Below are 23,248 nucleotides of genomic sequence, written 5' to 3'. Positions count from 1 at the left end.
CTATGTGCAATGGTCTAGCTGTTCTTTTCTCTGCCTTTTTGCCAGTTCCATCTGGTCATTTAAAAACAGTAATTCTGTATCTTTTTCTGTGCTCCAGAGCTTCTGCAATGCCAATCTCTAACTGACAGTATTTGATCCGTTTTATGATTACTCTTCATCTGTTCCTGGCTCTTTGTCTGCATGCTGGTAAATGGCTTAGATCACCTCCTGGCCAGAATCTGTGGCTTCTCATAATTCCTTCTGGAAAGATTCTTTGTCTTCATTTAATTACTTTTTACCATTACCTGGCTTGCATCCATTGCCTGTTTTCTGTTTTTAATTTTTGCCACAGTGAAAGCTAATAGGACTCTTCTGCATTGGGACATTTAGGAAAGTCAATCCAAATTAAATGTTAAAGTTCACACTTCAGCTGCATTAAATCCCTGTGTTGACAGCCTTGTTAGAAGAAAAGAAGACCTTAATTTTGTTTAATTTAATACATACTATAAATGAATTAAGCTAAGTCAAATTTAACTACTTCAACTTTGAACAAATGTGTCTACACAAGGTTTGCGAGATTTTGCAAATCAATTTTAGCTTCACACCTTTATTAATGTTTTTTATTTCCTGAGTTTTTTGCAGACAAGGCCTCAGATATCTTTTATATAGGAATAATATTTTTCTTCCAGCCTGATTTTCTTATCTTTCTCTCCTTTTCTTGATGTTTTTCACTCCTGTGTTCCCATGGTAGCTTTCATTATATTGAACATAGTTGCTATTAGTATTTTATTAATAACACTGTAACAAGCTATGGATCTGCATTAATTTCAGGGGAGTTAGGGTTGATGCTGTAGATGTGCACATGATGCCTATTTCAGGCTTACCTCGAAACAGAAGCCAGACAAAGTTAAAAAGATAAAAGTAGAAATATTTAATGAAGGACCTTCAGGTACATTAAGGGCAGACAAAGCCTCCCCAAGGGGATACACCCAAAATGGATGATGGTCATGAGTTTTTCAGACAGAGACATTTGGTCTATTTGCATATCAGGGGTTAATCCTCCAATTACAGCTTCAGGTAATGAAGTCATTACCTGAATGAAGCAAACCCCCAGTTTGTTTCCTCTCCTTCAGTTTTCTTTATAGTTTTTGAGGCTTGAGGCAGAAAGTGTCCTTGGATCTCAGGCCTGGAAGGATTTTTTGTCTGACCAAAATGTGAAGAGAGCAACTAACACTCTGTATGGAGTTCAGACTTGTACACTAATGCAGTGTGTGATCTGAGAAATATAAAATCTAATATCTTAAGGCACCACACACATAGAATTGAGTTCAGCTTTCCTAACCTTACTGGGAAAATGCAGGCAGATGGAATTTACCCTCAGCCAGTTTGTAGATGATCTAAGCTGAGGGGACTGGGCAATACACCAGATGGTCGTGTCACCTTCAGACAGACCTTGGCAGGCTGGAGAAATGGGCAGAGAGGAGTCTGGACAAGTTCAACATGGGGTATTGCCTAGCTCTGCATCTCAGGAGGGTGAACCCCTCTCACCAGAACATGCTGGGGGCTGACTGGCTGGAAAGCAATTTGATGTCCTGATGGACAGCAAGATGACCATGACCTGGCAAAGCACCCTCACACCAAAAGGTCAAGAGAAGTGATCCTTCACGTCTGCTTGGCACTGGTGGGGCAACAGCTGTACTTCTGTGTCCAGTTCTTGCTTACCTCATCCTGTCACCAACACCTAAAATATTGTTATCAAAGCAGAGAAGATACAGTTCTAACAGCATCCAGGGCAAGTCATGGCCTTTTCACTTTAGACTTGTCCCATGTGTTCAGACTGCTTCCCTACCTTTTGAAATTTCCTTTGTTTTAATTAATACTTCCCTGGAAAAACCCAAGCCCCTAAGAAGTAGCAGATTTCCAGAGCTTGGCATGGAAACCAGAAAACCCAATGTATAGTGTGTTACTTCGTAAGTGCTTCATTTTGTCCCAGAGGGTGGCTTTTCCCTTTGGATTGTAGAGCTCCAAGCAGAGAACTCCAAGCCCACAGCCTTGTTCCCAGCTGTTCCTGTGAGCTGCTAGTCTGAAATTAATGACCTAAAGGCTCTAATCACACGTGTTTAATAAAGCAAGTTTATTAAGGATACTGGCTTTAAAACTAGCATGAATCCAGCAGCTCCTAGTGATGGTGATGATGAAGAATTATGCTCAGACTTTTTTTTTGGGGGGTGGGGGCTAGGCGGGAGGATGAATAGGGGAGACAAGGATGTGAGACTTTCCGTAATGGAAAAAAAAAGATGAACTCCTGCTATTTTATCTATCTTTTTCACAGAATATTTTTTGCTCTCTGTTAAAATTGTTCCCAGTAAGTCTGTCTCAGCAGCAGACAGATGAACCCTCCCATTTAAATCCCCTCCTGTCTGATAGGCAGACATTTGCAAGCCAAAAGAGAATCATCCTCCTTACTTCTGAAAAGTATGGTCTGCCTTTCAGATAATACCTACTTTTCCAACCTTGTCAGGTGAGGAAGTGCTTGAAAGCTATTTAGCACTTACCCTTTTGTATAAAAAGTTATCTCAGTAGGAGACTTTGCAGCAGTCTTTAACCCCTTTTGTATTCTCATTCCATCTCAGAGATGTCTCAAGCAAGCTAATAAATAATTCCATGAAGTCTCTCCTCTTTCCACAACATTAATCTCCCATCAACTTGTAATGTGCCTTTGTTGGTTCCTTGTGAGAATCTGAGCACCACATTAATTCCTTAAAACTTTTTTAACAATAGTGATCCTATTGGCAGAGAGTTTAGGAACATCTGATCCATACATTTAGCCTTAGGAGGTTTTAATGGCCTGTGTTTATTTGTGCTCTGAAATTCCTAAAGCCCAAGAAAGACGTTGAAAATACAACATGCATCAATTTCTAATAAATTACATCTACATATTATCTGATGTAACAAACCAGAATTGTGCTGCCAAAGCCCTGTTCTTTCATGTTTCTTTCTTGACCTGAATGATCTTTTTGTGAAAGAAATCATGTAATCAAATACAAGTTTATACAAGTTGCTGCATGTTTTAGAACACGTGAAATGACTGTTCATTATCTGCATGCTGATTTTACCCAGAAGACATGCTAGAATACCAGCCAACAAATAGCCAACTGTTCAATAGTCAAGTTCTGATGGACTTGTCCATGTGCTGTGCCACAGTCTATCATTTTAGCAGTCTAGAGAAAAAACGATCCCTTAGAAGGTTTGCAAAGAAAGTTCCTGTTGTTTACACTTTGGTGTCCAAATTAGGTGCCCAAAATCCTACTTACCCAGCACTCTACCGACAGCCAACCTACAGCACAGGATGGGGTCAAAGAGAAAGCAATAAATCCTACCAGAAAATGTCAATTCTTTCAAGAAATCTCGTATTTTATAAATACTTTAGACAAAATTAACTTTCTATTAGCCCCACTTCCACCTTCATGTCAATTAAAGAAACAAACCAATCAAATAGTAAAGGGAGAATCAAAGCTGAAAGCAGAGAAATAAAAGAGGATTGTGAGTCTAGAGAACACTACTGTGCATTTGAAACATTTTTTTTCTATGCATGGCTCTGACATTACAGCCTGCACTCAATTTGCTTCAGCTGAACTCTGGATTGCTGAATGTAGAAAAGATGTCCATCAATTCACCCATTCATTTCTGTTTCTTTTCAGCATCAACTTTTCAGTCGATTGTCTCCTTCTGCAACAGCAGCTCTTTCAGACTGTCGTGGTACTTTCCTTTTTTTGTCTCTTTCCCTGGTTCCATTGTTTTATGCCCTTTTTATCTTCTCTTTGTTCCCTTGTGATATGTAATGAAACCAGCTATGCAATTAGCATAGTTAGTTACATTCATTCTGCCCTTTGACTATTTATAAAGACACTTTTTCTGAACCTAAAAATAAATAAAAAAATGAAGAAAGAAAATGAGCCATCCAAAACTTGAAGTGTCTTATACTTTACAATTTCCTGCTTTTTTTCTGAATGTGTGGAAGCCTGATAACACTAAGGAAATGGTATATAACAGACTTCACATTTGTGTTACATGTTGTTTGCAGTGAATTGATTTTGTCATAATACAAAGCAAGTTTTCATCATAGTTTGAACTACTTTCAATATCATGAAAACCTGTACGAGTTTTTCCCTAAAACTGTTATCTGAGCAGAAATCAGCTTGTAAACCTCCTGAAGGATTACTGATTGGGGCAGACTATATGCAAAGGGATTTCAGTTTAGATGAAACCAGCTTTTAGACTATATTACAATAGTACTTCTATGTTGCATATATTGCCAGAAGAAGAAATAATGTAAATGCTGTTATTGAGACTATGACATGAATAGGCAGCCCAATACATTATTCATTCATGACAAAAGAATGGCAATAATTTGTCTTTTCTCTGAAATGAGAAGAAGAAGAAGAAAGAGGAGAAGGAGAAGGAGAAGGAGAAGAAGGAGAAGGAGAAGGAGAAGGAGGAGAAGGAGAAGGAGAAGGAGAAGGAGAAGAAGAAGAAGAAGAAGAAGAAGAAGTCAATGGCTGGCAAGTGTTAAGTGACACAACTTGAAGGTCTTCACAAAGCTCTTCAGTGAAGAGGGCAGGTATAAACTCTGTGTCCCAGTGTGATTACAGAGGCTGGGTCACTCTTGCCAATTGAATTGTCTTGCTGGTTGCCCTTCAGAAGGTTCTCCTAATTTCTCCTCTTGAACACAAGGCGTGAAGGGTTTTAATTGATTGCCCCAAACTGTTGTTGATTTTTGAAAGCTGAGCTTCACTTTTTAGCTTGGTCCATTTGAACTTTTTAAAGTAACTTTAAAATGCTAAACAAAATTCAGGCCCTTTTGAAATAACTGCAGTCCATTGAGCAATGGGCGTCTGGTATAAACTTACAGGATAAAAGGTCTAACAAGGGAAAGATAACTGTGTAGATTATCTTAGAATCAAATCATGGTAGTTCTAGGCAAGAATAAGCAATAATGAACATATGTTATATATAAATCCTCTTTTCCTGCACTAATATTTGAATTTTTATCCTTCTGTGGTTTAGAAATTTCATCTCAGAATAGGTGGATGATCTGTGCTGGAAAACACAGCTATTTTGTATCATGTCTCTGAAGACAGAAGCAATTGCAGATGATTATTTTTTGATTGTTAAATTTCTGTTTTTTCACATGTCCATCTTTGTTACCTGGCTAAGTCCTTTCTCCAACAGAAAATGCAACAAACACCCTAGGCATCTGTGACCTGTGTATAAAGGTTGTATAATTATGATGGAAAATTTTTCTGAATATGCCTTTTTTTCAGTGAAGCTCTGGAGTTTCCACTGAAGAAAGGTTGTGCATGCAGAGCAGGAAAGCTGCTGGTCTTATTTTTTGTGGTTGCTCATCTCAGTCACACAATTTTTAGTTTCAGCACTGCAATTATTATTGTTTAGCAACAGAACATCTGTTTGATGACATGTGCTACTGTACCTTAACAAAAGAAAAATTCTATCCTCTGTCCAAGTTGATGGAATGTTTACTGCCCTTGGCTGTACTCTTTATGACTTTATACCTCTAAGTCACTGTATATGTATCCAACCTACTATGCTTCTGATGAAAATGTGTACATGATTTTGAATTTAGGAGATAACTTTATATGCTATTTTGGTGTGATCTCATTTGAAATAGTCCCTACAAGTTTCTCCGCTTGGCTGAAGAAACAACAGCAAAAGCTGTTGCTAATTTTGTTTTTTAATTAATTGTGCAGCATGTATTTGTTGACATGACATGGATAGGGGTCAACTAAATAGATTTGCCTTAGGTTAATAGAAGTTTTCCATCATCTCCTCTGTTTCTGGTGCATAAAATATTCCTTAACAATCTTAACTTCTCAAATGAGTGCATAAAATCCTCACAATCAACCTGACAGCCTTTAACCAAGGCTGCCACTACCCTTTCTGTTCATCTGCTGTGCAACTCCCCTTACTGGTAGGAGGCCTCTGAAATGCTTGGAAACAATTTTATGAATAAAAGTGTTTCAAGTGCTAAAATCTACTTTGTATAAATTAAAATAATGTCTTTTGGGCTTTTAATAAAACACTGTATGCTCTACTCATCCCTGGAGTGGATTTCTTTTACTGTTATTTCTGCAATGACACATAATTAAGTCAGATTACATTTTTATAGACAGAGGAGAATAGCTAAGAAACAGTCCTAAATTATTCATCGGTAAGTTTCACCAGAAAAAAAAAAAAAGGCAAAATACAAGAATTTAAGATATGCACTCTGATGTTTTTTTCTTCCTAAAACTAGATAATTTTATAATGGTATATTGAACAAATAAGTCTCTCTTCCTCCCCATGAGAGAGCAAGAGACTTCATTTAACTCCACATGTGTTATTGTGCTTATCTACTGATTACCATACTACCTTGATTTGTGTGCTAGATTGTAAGTCTTGTAGGATGATGGAAAGATTTCTTTCCCCAGGCTGAATCAGTGAGATTTTCAGTACCATGAAGACAGAGATGACTAGAGAGGAAGCAGGTTGGTTATTATATCTCTATGTAGTTTTTACCCACTGGTTTGTCTCATTTTTATCACTGCAGAGTCAGCATGAAAGGCAAAGAAGTCAGTACACCTGCACAACGTTGACACAACACTAAGTTTTAATGTCTCTTTGTACCCTCAGCATGCTTAGAGAAAATGGGAATTGCTGAAATGGTGTAGCCATAAAGAAGAGCAGGAGTAGGCATAGATATGCTTTGATTTACCTGGATAAAATACTCTTTTTGATTAGGAATTGAAAATATGATAAAGGAAAGTGCTGATTTACTAAACATCAGGGGTTTTTTATGAACAAGTCTTTCTTTCTGATTTTGGACAGGCTTATCCAAATTTTCAAGACAATTTACTTGGTTTGTTAAACTAAGCATTTCCTATTAGAAAATGCAAGGAGAGGCAGTAATGAAAGAGGAAGTTTAGACCAGAGAAAAAGGACAAATAGCTGTCCCATAAAGCTAAAAAATATTAATTCAGCTACTATATCGCTGTGCTGTGTATGTATGACTAGAAAAAGAAAAATACTTTAAATAGAAATTGTATAGAAATTTAAGACATGCAGTAGAGATTATCAAGGGTTTTCTGGTCTACTGGGAGCCTATGGAGAAACATGAGAATGTTTCCAAGTAGTTGAGCAGTGATGGGTGACACTGACTGGTGGCTGTTTTGAGGTCTGCATTCTTACTCCCTTTCTCTGGGAAATACTGGTGAATGCATATCTGAACCCAGTAGGAGTGTGTCCTGACTGTGTTCAAAGTGGCAGGTAAAGGAGGCAGCATCAGACAGAAGATGTGGGTTCACTTTGCTGCTCTGCTTCTGCTTTCTGGGAGGTCAGAGAAATGGCTTTTCTCTGAAATAAAAACAACTCCATTCTTTTGCATCTGAGGAAATGGACCTGGAATCCTGTGTGAATTTCTTACCAAAAACATCCAAGATCAACTGAATTTCTTTAGAAAAGCCCAATGCTAGGTGAAAAGATGGGGAGTATAGGGTAAGGATAGTTAAACACCTTTCATGATGCAAAGAAATTGCCAGTACAGATTAAGAGGGAAATTTCATAGGATCTGCACTTTTCATCACAGTTATAAATTATTTGGAAAATCAAGAGCTTAACGAGGTGACAAAGTTTGCTGATATTACAGAATTCTTCAAAGTGACAGAAACTAACACTGACAACAAAAGGATGAACTGAACTTGTGATTTTGAGTGGTCAGAGATAAAATGGGAGACAAAATTCAGTGCTGATAGTTGAAAAGCAATAGATGCAAAAAAGCATAATCCTAATTATTTTTACACAGCCATGGGTTCATAAATGAAGTATAAATATTTTGGAAGTTAATTATTATGGTTCGCTGAGTGACAAGTGATGCTCAGTGAAAGCTGGAGATCATAGGAACAACAAAGAAAACATCAATAACAGAATAGTTGACATAACTTTTCTTCTGTATAAAACCAGGATCAACTCGTGTCCTGAATACTGTATGAAGTTCTGTCCTCCCTTTTTCAAACAGAGAAATTGTTGAAACAGACAAAGGCAGCAAGGATTAGATATGAAGTTTTTGTGTGAAGAGCAATTAGGCTAGGATTGTTGGTCTGCAGGGAGAAAAAATGACTGAGGGACAAAATTATAGAGTATATCAAATAAAAAAGTAGATGAACTGCAATGTTTTTTATTAACAATGTTGGAAGAACTGAGGGCCAATTGAGGAAATTATCATGCTGCTAGCTTAAGGTAAAAGTAGGGAAGCACTTTTCTCACACAGCACATTTTAACTCTGGAATTCATTGTCAAAAGTTTTTGTAGTGCCCAAAGTATAGTTAGATTTATAAAAGGTTTGGAAAATTAGGTGGAAGAAAAGATCATCCTATACAATACTAACATTCTTTTTAGATTTGTCCAAAAGAGGAATTTTAATTTTAATTTTTTTTTTTTTTAATGACCACAAACAGTAACTTTTACAGTAGGGAGATAGTTTTGGGTCTGATGAAACTTATTTTTGCCCACAATGATATTTGGTGTGTCATAGAGCTGAACCCAGTCCACAGAAGGTGTTCTCAGACATTCAAAGGAAATTTTCATGACAGAAAAGTAAAGTAGAAAATAAATTCATTAAATCTATCTCCTTTAAAATAAGAAGGAAAATGAATTAATATTTGTGTGTGAACCAGAAAATTTTTACACTTTTATGAAAAACATCCTTATAATACAGGACAACAAAGGTTTGTTCTGGGATGTGTCTTTAAAATACAAACAGTGTGGAAGGACTTGGACCAGATTTTCATTTTATATGGCATTGTATCAATTTAGAAGCATGGAAAAATCCAAATTCGAGAGGGTTTTTTTTTTTTTTTCTGGTAGCTGCCTGCTCAGTTGTAGTAGGTGGGAAGACTGAAAATAATTTTAAATAGCACTTCCCTTCTCTCCTCTTCCTTCACATGGGAATAACTGTTGAACTGTTGCAACAATAAACCTTTTTATTTCCCCCTGATAAATTCTAAAAGAACCCAAAGGTATCAGGCAAAAAACAGGAATATTGCCCAGGCATTGTACAAGTTCTTGAAATGAAAATTTGAAGAAATGTTTAAAGATGTGCCCGAGGGAGGTGAGAGCTTGAGGGAGACAGTGATTTTGTTTTGTCATTTTTACCTCAGCCTGAATCTTGTGTGTAGCATCAAGTTGCCTTCTCTTAGGGCTGAGCCTGGAAAACATACATGAGATGAGCTGGCATGCCCTGAGGTGGATCTGGGATGCTGGCCTGCTTCCCAAGGACTGCCAGAGCTACTATGCTGAAATTCAAACTTTATGGACTAATGACTTTCCTGCTTTGGTGCCAGCATGTTTAAACACTCTCAATATTCTGGGTACAAGTTGTCTGTGTAAATGTAAGTAATGTCTCTGTCCAAGTATTCCTCACCCCACAGGGTTAAAAAAAATAAGTGCATCAAAACTTGAGGTATTCTGGTGCTATGGTGGTGAAGTCATATAAAATATGGAGCCCTGCAAAGTGTTAAGATGTGTTAGATATATAGAGTAAAGGGGAGCTGAAATGTCCCTATGCTAATTGTAGCCTGAACTCTCTCCTAGAAGCCAAAGCATTTGGGTCAGGTGTTACTGTTCAAGGCTGTTTCCAAGCCAGTGCCTGTGCCTTTTTACAAGGCAAGCCTTGTTACACTTTGATTTCTTCCTCTCTCCTGGTCTGAATTAGGTTACTTTAGTTGATGTGAATTCACAGCCACTTGCCAATGACCATAAATGCCATTCTATACCACATATTGACTTGAAAGATTTAGGTCCTTGGTATCAAAAGATGGCACTTTATCCACTCAGCCAGACCAGACCCTTGATTTTATATTGCTGTTTTCTCTCTGAGTTTCAGAAGTCCTTTTAATATTTCAGAACCATGTCATCTCTTTCATAAACTTTCCAAAGGGTGAACAGTAGTAGTTGTATTCCAGCTGCTGCTGAATCTGCTGTGTTTGTTCAGCCCTGAAATGATCTTTTAAGATGTGAAAATAAAATGTTTCACTAGTACTGAGCCATAAACACAAAACTGACCAGGGATGCAATATGTCCAACAAAAACTACCTATTAAGTATTAGAACCACTTTTCTTCCAGCTTCCTGCATAGACGCCTGATTCTGATTTAACCAGACTTTTTGTTCTTCCAGCAGGACTGGTAAAATAATATTAATCAGGGTTTTTTTAAGTTTTGAGAAGATAATGGCTATTAATTTGGTGTTAATGTACTGTGAAGCCTATGGTAAAGACTTTTCCTTTTCTCATAGGAAACAAGCAAACCTTATGTACTAAATACAGAAATATTCCTTTGAATGCTCTAAATAGTTTGACTCAAATCACAAATCTGCTTAGTGTACGATTGCAAACTGATTTTCTGATTACTTTTGTAGATATTTCTCATTTTGCATCATTTATTTGAATGTGTGAAAATTCATATGCTTGTATGTAGACTGTAAAGACTTTCAGATTTTCTTAATAAAGCAAGAAAATGAAGTGCCAGTACAGAGAGCTCTAAAATTCAAACCCTTAATGTTTAATACTAGTTGAACTCACAGACTGTAATATGAACTCAGCAGAAGATATACAACTGTCAAAAATCTTTTTCATTCTCTTTCCCTTTACCAAGCAACTAGTAGTGGAATAAAACGAAACAAAATTTCACTCTTTAATGCCCAACCCAGTCAACTATGGATCAAAGAACAGGCTGCTTAGAAAGTTTCACATTCCAATAAGATTGTCTTTTTGGGGTATGTCATTCTCTCTGTGTCCTCTAGGTTTCTGTCAGGGTACAAATTAAGTCCTGAATTTTCAGGTGTACATCAGACCTCAAATCTGGGCTACAGGGACAATTGGTTAGAGGACTGTGCTAATAATGCCAAAGTCATGGTTTTGATGCCCTTTATGGGCCATTCACTTAAAAATTTAACTTCATGATACTTGTGACTCCCTTCCAAACCAGAATACTCTGTGATCAATAAGAATCCTGAGCTGGTTGCAGGGCAGTTGTGTAGAAGAATTTCAGTGTTGCTCTTCCATTAACAGCCTTAAGTGCCTGGTGAGTAGTCAGTCACCTCTTGTCACCTCACACAGCCACTCTGAAGGACCTACTCTGCTTGCAGGCTCTATATGTAGGTAGGTTATATCATGTAGGCTGTTTAAGCACCTGCTATACTTTTAAAATACATAGTGCTTAAGTCTCAAGGCTGGATACTGCAGCTCCACTGACAATTTCTTTCATAATCTGAGATGGTGTAGACACAGGAAATTAACCTGGGGCAAAGTTATAAATGTGTCTGTTTCTCAAATCTGAATAGAGTGGATAGTTGAAATCTAGTGCCTATATCCTGCTACAGGTTACTATACTGATAGAGCTGTAGGCTGTATAGGACTTGTCTCTTTAATTTGAATAATAAATCCATAGTCCATCAGGATGTTTAATGTTGTCTGAATGTGTTTGATTTAGATGTGAAGTTTCTCGTGGAAGTGTTGGCAAGGTCTTACTTCTAATATCCCTATCACTGAACTCCTACTGAGTGGGTATAAATCCTATTCTGGGTTCCACAGCAAGCTTGTAGGTCAGAAGTGTATTGAAAAAGTGCTGAAGTGTTAACTGGTCCTATACTGCCTTCTGTCAACATTTAAGAAGCTGCTCAGGTCTTGACTTCTGTGGGAGTACTGAAAGAAAAATCTTGAATAGCTCTTTTCTTTCTAAAGGTCTCCCCTAGTTGGCAAATGGCACCATAACCCAAGAGAAAAATATAACAGACATGTTATTTCTGTGGGAATTATCAGACGTTTCAGAGTTGGTAGCAATTCTAAATATTATATATAGCAGCTAAATATATTTGCAGAAATACTTCTATGCCAGAGAGAAAAGTGTATGGGTTTTATTTCTTTTCTTTTCCCTTCAGAAGCTGAGCTTTCTGGAATTAGCATAAGTTTACTTTGAATGATAGAAAGAATTAATATCTGCTAGTACAGAACAGAAATTCCTCTGGTAAGTCAAGAAAGAACAACATTATTGGGTGTGGCTTTATTTACTTGAATATTGGGAAGATTGTATTGCAAGTTCAAAAGCTGTTTGAATAGTGCTACTGGTAAAGGAAAAAGTGCAAGAGTAGAGGTGTGTATGGCTTTGAAATTATTGTCAATTGTGATGACACTTACTTCAGCTGCTTCATTTCATGAAAGGAAATGAAATCTTACCATTTCAATGAGGATCAATTCAGCAAGGTTTTGTCCTTTTCCCTTCACTTCATCTCATCCCATGCCATTTTATTGTTTTCACTTTGCTTCAGAATGTTCTCTTTTTTTTTTTAGCATTTCATTTCATCCATTTTTTCTCTTGTCTCTTTGCATGACTTCATTCCCTTATTTTGAGATTTCAGTGAAATCTTATTTTGAAAGATTTCTGTCCATTTCATTTAGAAGAAAGAACATCCCACTGCCCCCGCATGGCTCCCTCCAGCCCTTTCTTCCTGGCACCAGCCAAATGCTGTTTTTACTCCTCTGCTTTTAGGGTTATGGTTATACTTAGGGTTAGGATTGAGAAAACCACAAAGCCCAGAGCTCCAGGGACACTGCAACTACAAAAGGCATGCCAAGGGGAGCCCAGCACTGCCCCAACATTGCTACCTCCGCACCTTTCTGCTTCACACCACCCATGTGCTTGGCCCCTCAGAAGACGGCTGCTTTTCCTGCTCTGCTTAGGTTTAGGCTTACATTTAAGATTAGTCTTGAGAAAAACACAAAGCCTAGAACTCCAGGGACATTTCAGCTACAAAAGCTATGTAAAAGGGGAGTACTTCATGTCATTTCATTATGTTTCATTACAATCACTTAATTCCAGAATTTTCTTTTATCTTTTTCCACTGAATTTAATTTCATTAGAAGTCCACTTGTCAGTTTATTTCACTTTTTCTCTGATTTCAAGATTTCATTTCCTTTCTTGAAATGACATAAATACATACTGAATTTTTCACCCATCCTTTGCAGGAGTTTTAAACGTCTTCACATTTCCCTATACCTCTCTGTCCAAATGCAATAGATGGCATAGAGCTGGAAACAATCACTTTCATATTCTGATAATATCAGCTCAGCAGTTTTCACGTGTAATTCAGGTAGGTTTAGACACTGAAGAAATTCTATTTCATTTTGCTGGTAATGCCAGTCTATGTGAGATGGGCTTCTTCAACCAAGTCATACTTGGATAACTGTTCAAGATCTTGTTCCCTTTGTATTTTGAATTGTCCTCCACAACTGGTCACTTCTTGTCACATAGTTCTTATAGGTCTTATACCAGATGAAATGATTTTCCAATGGCCTGGACAATGGTGTTGTGTTGTCCTTTATTATCCTCCCTCTCCAGCTGCTTGGCTGTCACTCTCTGAGCTACAGTGAATGAATGACACCTTGTGTTTTCTGGACTCGGTGGGGTCTAGAATATACTGCACTTCAGGAATACCCACTCCAATTACAAGTAATCTGACCCTGCTTCAACCAAGAGGTTTTCATGGCAATTTTCTGAGGAACATATTCAGAGTATCTAATGTTAGACAGACATGTCATAATGGGCAGGGTGTGGTTGGTGGAAGGCCCAATGCCATTGGTAGAGACTCCCTCTAAGGTCTGTGGTTGTGTAATGTTCCCTGAAACTTGTCTCATAGCTACTTCTTCCAAAGTGCAAGGAAAATCTGCACTGGTCTGCATTCCTCTCCAGGGTGCATCTTACAGATCAAATCCTTTCCACCTTGCTGGTTTTCTTTGAAGACAGCAGACAGTGACTGGTAAAGGATATGTACAACCCTGAATATCTCATACTACCACAGCTACAAACCTGTGTGACTTCTGCTCTTGCCAAGAGCAGCAGTGAGAGTGCTCAGGTGGCAGCTGCACCTGGAGAACTGCAAACAGGCTTTTCCAGTCGCTGTACCTGTTTGAGCAATTAAGTGGCTGAGAAGGAAGCTCTGATGAAAATCAGAGGGATTTTAGATCTGAATGTCTGCAAATGAAGGTGGGTACAAGGGTAGGTTTTAAAGAGCTCCTGCAGATGTCTTGGAGACTGTTCCAAAGCCCTTTTGAAGAGTTCTATGTGAAGTTTGTCCCTGAATTTTCAAGCATGTATTCTGTATTTCATTACCTACTGATATAGATAATCCTGAGGGCTTTGAATATACCAGTAGAAGAAATTTCCTTGACAAAACCAGGGAATATTACTTTTCTAAGGAAAATCTCTGTCCCAATTGTTTGTCTGTTATAAAGAAATCCCTTACAAAAACTAAACTTCACAGTGAAACTCTTGGAAATCCAGCTGAGAGGCTGGAAATCATCTCCAAGTGGAGCTTACAACAGAAGAGATACTACAGGGGTTTTATTTTCTAGTGATGAATAAGAGGTTACATGTCCTAAAACATCAGTGGTACATTTTCTAGCAGAAAGAGAGTCTGTTACCAGAAGTCTTACAATTCTGCTGTATATTCTAACTTTTATTAGCTTTTAACACTCAGGACAGAATGTTAATTAATACTTGGTCTCATAGGGCCTTGGTTAAACCTAAAAAACTGCAGGAAGCTGTTAAATTTAGGTGCATTGATAGTCTCAGTAAAAAGAAAAATATCCCCCAAAACCAGATGAACATTATCACATGTTTTCTTAGAGATTTGTCGGCAAAGTTAGCTTTCATGCTAGCCAGCTGAGGTCTTGGATTTCTATATGAAAAGAATAGTTCAGCTATGTCTTGAGGCTAATACTGAAAAGGTCATGAGATTCTCTTTCATGAAAGGAATGAAAGTAAGCTGAAAAGTACAGGAAAACATAACGTTCACTATAAATGATAGAACTGATTTAGTTCTATGCATTTCTCTGTGTATAGAAAAATGACATTGAAATACATTTGTATTTAGATTTAGGGAGCAACTTACTTTCTGCATCTTCACCAGTTTATTATTTATTTCCAAACCTTATTATTTTAAAATGCTATAGGACCCAAAATATGCTAGACTATTTCTAAACACAATCACATAATGGATTTTTCCTATGATGAGCAAAGCAGCCATTTGAAGTTCATTCATTGAGACCCTTTGGCCTTTAGAGCATTTAGTGAAGGGTTTGTTTTGTTTATTTTACAGTTCAGTGGAATGGAAAACAATTTTTCTTAAGCATTACTGGAGGCCATCAAACTGCGAGAAGGAATAATTTTTCTGCTGCTGCATGTTCAGCAGAATTTAAAGGTGTCTATTAAAAAAAACCAAACAGGTGTAGTGATAAACCTAGATTTTCCCCCCTTTTTCAAAAAAGTGTAATTATACTCATCAGACATAATTATCTGCTATTTTCCCCGTCTTGCTATTGCTCAGAGTGTAATGAAGTTTGCTGATGCTGGGTGCATTTGATTATTCCCCCTTTCTTCTTGATTGTTTCCTACACAAAAACAAAATAGAAAACCACACCCCTGAAAAAAAAAAAAAACAAAACAAACCAACAAATCAACAACACCCCCCAAAAAGCAAAACAACAAACCAAAACTAAATTAAATTGTTTACTTACTCATGAAATGTGATTTCGATGTGCAGTTTATATGTGGGAAAAAAAAGTAATTGAAAATACACTTTTCTCAGCCTTTTGCCACAGAACTATTTAGATTCAGCTTTTGATTATTTGGAGAGGCAATAGGAGGTCCTGTTTTCACTCCTTGTTTTGTGTTTTTCAAAAACTAATTTTCAAAAGACATTACATATATCATTAAGTGGAGGCAGGAAATAGATAAATAAAACTGTTTGAAAAATAATGGGGTAAACTGAAAAATCAAGTGATTGATATAGACACTTAGGTCATGCAAGTTGAAAACCTGGAGCCTAAATTCCTGTTGAAGTCAGCAGCGAAAGTCTACCTGCACCTGCACACCAAATGAAAGTTACAGTTTCTTCTTAAGAAGAAATAACTTCCATGAAGTTATTTTGACTTTACAGCCATATAGACACAACCTGTATTTAAATTCAAGTTACATTAAAAATAGCGGCTTTAAGAAGCAGCTTGTAGGGCTGAACTCTTGTCTGTACCTGATACATTCAAAGAGATAAATGATATTTGACCCTTAAGGTTTGGTAAAGAACTCTGGAAAACATCTAAATTTGTTGGCCTTTTTTACTGTGGTGCACAGCAGTACAGTCCCATTGAATACCAACAGGACTTGATATTTAGGTATCCCTTTCAGATCTTAAAATGCTGATGCCTGTCCCCAGCAGAATGACCCAGGCAAGACCAGTCAGGATCTCAGACCCCTTTTTCTGCAAACAGGTAGCTTGGTGCTTAACCTGGATGCTCAGATGCTATGATCATGACAAGCAGAACAGCCTTCATTTCTTGGAAAGCAGAGATATTATTCATTGTACAAGGCACAAGAATATTTGGTCTGTAGGCAAACCAGTCGACTGAAAGCCTCTTCTTTCTTTCCCCAGGAGGATGTCCTAACCACGCAGGTATTGAATAACCACTGGGGCTGCCTGCAGTGTTTATTCCTTGCAAACACCTTGTTAGAACTGGACACCTTCAGTCAGGCTTCCTCCTGCTTTCTCTCCTTTGGTCCCATGACTCTTGTTGCAGGACCAACCTCACAAGCACATTTTGCAAACTCTACCCCCTGGATTTTAGAACAGAATCAAATAGGAAAGCATATTTCAGTTGGAAGGTACCTACAACAGCATCTAATTCAACTGTCTGACCATGTCAGGGCTGACCAAAAGTTAAAGCATGTTAAGGACATTGTCCTAATGCCTCTTAAAGCACTGACAGACCTGTGGCATCGACCACTTCCCCGAGAAGACACTTTACAGTGTTTGACCACCATGTTAGTAAATAAATGCTTCCTAATGTCCAGTCTAAAACTCCCCTGGTGCAGCTTTGAATTGTTTCTGCATGTCCTGTGTCAGGATATCAGGGAGAAGAGCTCAGCACCTCTGTCTCCTCTTCCCCATCCTCAGGAAGCTCTAAGAGGGCAATGAGGTTGCACCTCAGCCTCCTTTTCTCCAAAACAGACAAACCCAGCTTTCTTAGCTTTTCCTCACAGGTAATGCTGATGTCAATTCTGGAACTTGACAGGCTCCACTGACAAAGCCAAAGTTTTTTAAAGTCTATTCTGAAACCTCCTTAAAGGTCATGACTGGAAATTTGTTGTAATTTATTTTTTTTATGATAATGGTAAATTTAATGGTTGCTACAATGGATGTTAGATTTTCAGTGACATTGGCTATTTTTGATCAGTGATAGCCAATTTTGTTTATTAGAAGATTTCAAGACAAAGAAGTGAAATCAGTATTTAGTTTCTTTTAATAGTTAAATGCTTTAAACATGCATTTGCAACACTGAAAAAAGAAAAACCCAATGCCCTGTTCATTTTTGCTATAATACACGTAGTGTTTTTCCATTTGTTTGTTTATTTTTATGTTGAAGACAGGTGCTTTTAACGATGCATAAAGTGACATTTTCAGACTGTGGAACTCATTCCCTGCAGCATTAACTGTCTGTGACTATTCAAAGGTGACTTTGTATTGGCTGAGGTTAGCTTTTTGCTACTTTCTAGCCTAATATTTCCTATTTAATGTCATCATTTTCTTTCCCTTGGATTCTTACTTTCTATTTTAAACTCCTACAATGTATTTTACCTTTTATTTTCTATTTTCTGAGCACGGATTGGTGTTAAATAGAGTTTTCTGCTGCTTCTAGAGCACTCTTTAAGAGATCAGTTAGATACCTGGATTTCATATTGGAAGGTCATTCTCAGTGAGATGAATCTTTTCTGATTTAAGGCATCTATAATGGAATAGCCAAACTTCAAACTGTCACTCTGGAGTCCCTCCATAGTTAATGAGAGAAATAAGTATCTCTGAAGGGCAAGCCATGTGACCTGTCACATGTATCCGTCTATGGAAGAAACAATTGTCTCCTGGAGGTGCCTATTTCACTTTACTGACAGTGTAGAATTATGCTGCTGACTCTGGCACCATTTCCAAGGCAGATGAATTTCACTTGGTGTATCTAGGCTACAAATATATTTTTTTCTTACTGTGCATCTGAGAAATTTGACTTTACACCCATTTGCTATCTGTGCACCTTTTTATCGTCTTTATGATATTCTTTTGCAAGTGAAGGCTAAAGTTAAGTACTCAGCTGGGTTTCCTGCTTCCTTTGGATAGTGAAAGCCATTATTTTTAAGCACTTATTTGAAGAAATGAAAAGTGAAAGATGAATGATACCATAAGTTATATCTTAAGTTAGAAGACATTATCAAAGCTGTGATTTTTTGTAGACATTCAAGAGCTTTTTTTCATGGGCTTTAGTTCAAATTCCAATTAACAATTTTTCTTCTTACCTTCTCCACTTTCTTCTCAGTATATATAAAAAGATGTGTTAAAATGAAGGAAAAGCTTGCTGCCTAGTAGGTACAACCAGGCATCTCATCTTACCCTTGGGAACCTTGCTGGAAGGCTCAATAATCTAAAACCAGAAAATCTGCTAAGTTTGATATATTTACCTGAGACAGTCATGATTGGCAGGGAAAAAACAGACTGAGGCAAAGAGGAAAAACTAGAGCAGGACACTGGGGTAAACACAGTGTTTATATTTCTCTGAAGAAAGGGATAACAGAGTTCAGAGATCTTTGATTTCCTTCCACAGGCTTTGCTGACAGCATTTTTCCCTTGCCCTGCCTTGCCTTCCCTGTCCTTCCCTACTCTTCCCTGCACTTTCTCTGTCCTTCCCTTGCCCTGTCCTGCTCTGCCCTTGACGAGATTACTCTCTGTAGACCTGGTAACCCTGCATCAGCACTGGTCATAGGATTTCCCTGCTCCTTTACCTTCTCCCTGCAGCAAAAAGCCCTTTAAAAGACCAGCTGTATCGATAGCAAAGATATATAAAGGAAGAAAGTGAAGCTAAGAGGATAATTAAAATAGCAAACCCTAGTAACAAGATAATGAAGAATCCTTCTGACACTTTCAGCAGGGATCGATGGTACAGTCATGATAATCATATTACATTGCACCTTTCATCCTGGAGGGTGTCAAAATGCTTTCCATATTCAGCACACTAGTACAAGGAGTTGTTAGTCTACGACTCACATAAAACTGCCCATGGGTTTGCATCTGGCAGCTACACTGCAGGAAACATCAGCACTCTAAAGGTGAAGCATGGGTAGGTAGAAAATCTGTCTGCTAAAAATTAAGAGCACGCAGGGCATTAAGCCTGCTTATAACTGCTGGAAAGATCAGACCTCACTGTGTTCAGAGATAAAGTGCCTCTTTTCCAAGGGTGTTGGTGCCAGTAGCCAGGTCCAGTGAGTGTAAAGAAGGGATGTATGGCCAAGAGGGAATTTGCTGTTATTTATATCACATTTGCCAAAGAGCATTCGCTGCAAAGATAAAAGTCCAGAGTAATACCTAGAAATGCAAACTTCTAACCTACCCAAATTGGAGGGTTAAATACAGGAGCATGAACTCTGAAAAAGACTGGATTCAAGATTTCTTTCCTACATGAAAAATTAGGCAGTTCTTTTCTCCAGAAGAGTTGCCACAAGAGACATGAAAATATATTTTCATCAGTTCAATTCAGTGCAGCATGTTTATTTTAATTGTATTTGTCTCAGCAGTTTCCCAGTCTTTGCTTCTTTTTCCTGTCATTTTTCATGCATTTACCACACTGATGTATTTTTGGCACTGTCTCAGACAGAAGATTATCCCTCGCCATTACAAGGCCTTCTTGCTTATTATCCAGTTGCTGTTGAGCTGCATGTTTTATCTTTCCAAGAAATTTAGCTAATGCCTAGGTCTATCTAGCTATCCTCATCCTCAAGATTCTCAGCACGAGGCAGATGAAGGCTCAAACTACAGATATATTACTCCAGCTCAGCAGGTTATGGGTAGCCAGCTGAGCTGTGGTAGCTCTCATAGATCTCAAAGTTAGACCTTGGCAAAGTGCAAGGGAATGTAACTTAGCTTAGCCCTCTTTCAACATGGCATAGATGGAGTCAAATTGACATGTATTTTTCCAGTTTAAAGGTGTCTAAAATTGTCTTTATTCATTTGTCTACTTGTGTTTCAACTGAAGAAACTTTAACAGAAATTCACCATCTTGGGTGATGTGTGTCTTGGTTTTTCTCTACTAGCAAAGAATACCTAATTTTTAAAAAATTTTCCTAAAGAGGCATTGTATCATTACAGAGTTTCATGAAACCAGCTACTAAAATACTATGTGAATCTGTATGTAACAAAGTGATGCTCACTAAGGAGCTGTTTGAAGGCCTAAAATACTTTTTGTCGCAAAACTGGATATTGGTTATGGCCAGGATGAGTCTAAAAATGGCAACATCCCCTATAGTGTGACAGATTTGAACAAAACAGATGTTGAAATGTGTTTATAAAGTGCTTTCTTATAATGTATTCTTTCATAGTAGGAGGTAGCTGTGGCACCTGACACTGTTTCTGAGAGTGAAATTCTCCTCTTAGGCCATTGTCAGCTGGGAAAAGAAGGAAGCCAGATGAAGGATGAATCCTTACACAGGTTCTGTGTTCATCAGGGAATTCCAAAGCCTTTTGCTGACATGTAAAATCTGCAGTGGCCTTCAGTGCAAGCTCTGAATGGTCTGTGCTGACATCTTTAGCTCATGGCATTTGCTGCTGCCTTCACGCTGTCTGTGACATCTCTGATAGGATTTAATTTGCTACAGCTGGCTCAGGTGCAAAACTCCATGGGCAAAGCTTTCTGTCTTTCCTTGGCTGTGCCATTTCATTGTGTGTCTCATCAAAATCAGGCAAACAAATGTGGAAAGGGTGGGTGCAAATTGAGGGTATAGAAGCCTTGCCCAGAGATCTGCTTGTGCCCCCACACAGATCACAGCTCACAACAGAGGGGCTCATTTGTTCTGTTTCTGCCTCTTCAAGATCAGATGAGGTTTAAACCCCCACCTACTGCTGAAGCTCATTATTTTCTACCTGAATCCTAAGAAGGGGTGGGGTATGGGAATGCAAAAATATATTATAGAGCATAATTAGATGCAAGACAGGTAGGGATTTAGATATAGTTTGATCAAATCAGAGTCCTTTTCTAATACAAGTCAATGTTACACTAAGAGTCCTATTATTTAAGAGAATTTTCAATGCCAGTTTAAGAAAATGTGCCCTGTATTCTTTGAAATAATGTATTAAATGAAAATGCCAATCTTCAAGTATATTCAGTAGGGTGGATCCTTAGCTGAAATATATCCATGTCTTTCCAATCTCTGGTGTAATTACATCAATGGATGTCATCTAAAGAATGGATGGATAAGAGAAGCACAGGACATCACTAATAGGCACATAATGTCGCTCATGCTCTGATCATCACTGAATGAATTCAGCTGACAATCTGAACTGGAAGGATAAAACTTTTAGGCTTTAAAAAAAAAGAAAAAAAGGATACATAAAGGTAAACTTTTCTGCATTCATTACATTGCATTATATGAGCATACGAATGGGAAACCAGAGGGAGAAATTTGCTATTATATCTCTTGCAAGTGACTTTGATAATGAGAGGTAGTTATTTGAGTATTTTAATTCCAATTTTAACCTTGTAAGAAGGGTGAGCTTATGTTTTTCAGTAATCAGTGACCTATACTGATCTCTGTATATAAAAACACCAGAAGAACCAGCCATAAATTAAGAAAGGAGATGAGAGTATGTGAAGATTTTATCTGGCTGGACCAACACTTGGGGATTCTATTTATGCCAAGATGTGGCACACCATCATAGGTGGGATAATGGGAGCTGTTAAATGATAGTGCTGCAGGAGTGACCGATGGGATTTTGAAGCTTAGGCATGGTGGATATGTCGTTGGCAGGCATTATCCAGCAGTAATGAATGGTGCCGATCTCTTCTGTATTGCAATGATCTCTGTGCTTCCCTGAGGAGGTGGCAAGCAAGCAAAAATCTCCTTTCCTCCCATTTACTGCCATGAGCTTGAAAAAGAAATATGCAGTTTTGTTAGCATTCATCCAGCCAGTGGCTGCCACCAACACCAGGATATTCATATCAATGGCAATAACAGAAAGCCCTAAGGGCTCCTCCGTGCCTTTAATTTTTATGGGGTACAGTCTGGGCCTCTGACTCTTCCATTAGGCCTAGAAAATTCACAACACAGTCTAGAAGACAGGTGAAAGGACATGTGATGGCTGGGACACCCACAGGTGTGCCGGGCTACTCCTGGCGTGTTCCCGTTTGGCTTTCGGGTCTGTTGCCTTTCGGGCACAGATCTCAGCCTCACCCAGGGCCAGGGCCAGGGCCAGGGCCTCCTTCTGCCACCCCACCCTCAGCAGATGTCTCACAGCTGGGAAGTCCTGCAGAGACACATCATGGCCCTTTCCCATCGTATGTCCAGACAAATTGCACTTTCCTTGCATGCAGCTCTTCCACTCCTCTGTTTTTCCTTACGTTACCCAGCAAGGTGAGGTCTCAGACGAGATGCATTTATGCCATACTCTGTCACAGGGTTCTAACCATCAAAATACAGTATTCCTTCCTCAAGCTCACTCCGGGTCCGTATTTGATCATAGGAAAGCAATATAATAAATAGGGTGGTCTGGAGTTTGGAGGTGATTCTAAAACTTTAAAAAGATTGGAGGTGCTCTTAAAGGAATGCAGGTCACAATAAACCAGTATCAAAACATAATATCTGTTCCTATGAAGCTATAGTCTGCGACTTCTTTATCTCAGTTTGTGAAGAATGTGTACCTTAAAAGAAACAAAGTATGTGAATATAAAATGCAGAACCTTTTTTTTTTTTTGAAGTTTATATTCATCAGTGAGACACAACAAGGTGAAGAACAAGGAGTAGGTAGAAAACATGAAAAAGCAAATGGCTTTGCAGCTGGTTGAATTTATTTCTGACTTTGGAAGCATCATCTTCTATCATTACTAACACTATTAAGATTAATTCAAAATGTTCTGGCACTTGTCTTTATTGTTTTGAAATCTTTAGATGACCCTGTGAGAGGCTGCATCAATCAGAAAGACTATAATTTCCTTTTCTGTAGATACTTACCATTTTAGTAATATTACCTTGTCATATTGTAATTTATATGAGGTGGTTTTGTTTTGTTTTATTTTGTTTTTTTTTCTTTGAAACACATTCTAGCCTGGTTTGCAAAGTTGTAGGGTGCAGAGGCAA

This window comes from Sylvia atricapilla, chromosome 3 (assembly GCF_009819655.1).
Source record: "Sylvia atricapilla isolate bSylAtr1 chromosome 3, bSylAtr1.pri, whole genome shotgun sequence".
In the NCBI taxonomy this organism is placed as follows: domain Eukaryota; kingdom Metazoa; phylum Chordata; class Aves; order Passeriformes; family Sylviidae; genus Sylvia; species Sylvia atricapilla.
The sequence above is the reverse complement of the archived record's forward strand: the minus strand, read 5'-3'. Positions refer to the sequence as shown.